The sequence below is a fragment of the Zingiber officinale genome, chromosome 4A, assembly GCF_018446385.1.
Source record: "Zingiber officinale cultivar Zhangliang chromosome 4A, Zo_v1.1, whole genome shotgun sequence".
Classification (NCBI taxonomy): domain Eukaryota; kingdom Viridiplantae; phylum Streptophyta; class Magnoliopsida; order Zingiberales; family Zingiberaceae; genus Zingiber; species Zingiber officinale.
In genome coordinates this window covers 44889776-44890784 of record NC_055992.1, presented here as the reverse complement: position 1 = coordinate 44890784, position 1009 = coordinate 44889776, and the positions used below count along the sequence as shown (strand labels likewise).

The 1009-nt window shown below is 36.1% G+C and overlaps 1 non-coding gene across 1 annotated transcript; it reads right to left on the bottom strand.

Annotated features, from left to right (window-relative positions):
• Positions 1-644: 644 nt before the first annotated feature.
• Positions 645-750, bottom strand: LOC121973998. Its single transcript, XR_006109889.1, has one exon. It is a non-coding gene; the product is annotated as a small nucleolar RNA R71 (small nucleolar RNA).
• Positions 751-1009: the final 259 nt, after the last annotated feature.

Genomic DNA, 1009 nt, shown 5'->3' with positions numbered 1-1009 from the left:
ATTACATAGTTGTAACTAATCATTAGATTTCTGTTTTTACTTTCTTGTATAATTTTTACTTCTTGTTAATTCTTTTTGTACAAATTCAATTCTGCATTTTTGATTCTTTTATTTTTATTTTTCTGTTGAATTGTCATTTGCTATCTTGTTCTTGTGTATGCGAAGATCTAACTTTGCAGGGGAATTCTTTCCTTTTGACCCTGAGATTGACAGAACTTTCCATAAAAGAAGAATTCTGCAAAGGCAAATTGAAGAACAGGAACATTTGAACATGGCGAATAGACCACTCAAGGATTATGCAGCACCTTATGCAAGAGGTTTTCGATCTAGTATTTCAAGACCTTCAGTGGAAGCTAATAACTTTGAGATCAAACCCGCAATTATATCTATGGTGCAGCAGAACCAATTTGGTGGAGGACCTCATGAAGACCCCAATCAACACTTAGAGGTCTTTTATGAAATATATGGTACCATGAAAATGAATGGAGTTCCTTCAGAAGCAGTTAGATTATTATTATTTGGGTTTTCTTTAAGAGATAGGGCAAAGAAATGGCTGAATTCTTTGGCCCCTAATAGCATCACCACTTGGGAGCAGTGTGAGCAACAGTTTCTTGATAAATTCTATCCACCAAGCAAAACAGCTCATATGAGGAATTTAATTGCAAGCTTCAAGCAAACTGACTCAGAATCTATTTTTGAAGCATGGGATAGATATAATAGTATGCTCAGACAATGCCCACATCATGGGTTGGAAAGATGGTTAGTGTTGCACACTTTTTATAATGGTATCAACTATCGTACCAAAGTGTCCATTGATTCAGCTGCTGGAGGGGCACTTATGAACAAAAGTTTAGATGAAGCTGAAGAAATTATTGACAGTGTAGCACAAAATCATCATCAATGGGCAAATGATAGAAGTGGTGGCTATTCTTCTGTAAACCCAACAATTAAAGCATCAGGGAAGTTTGATGTAGATGCGGTCACTCTTTTGTCTGCAAAATTGGATGCT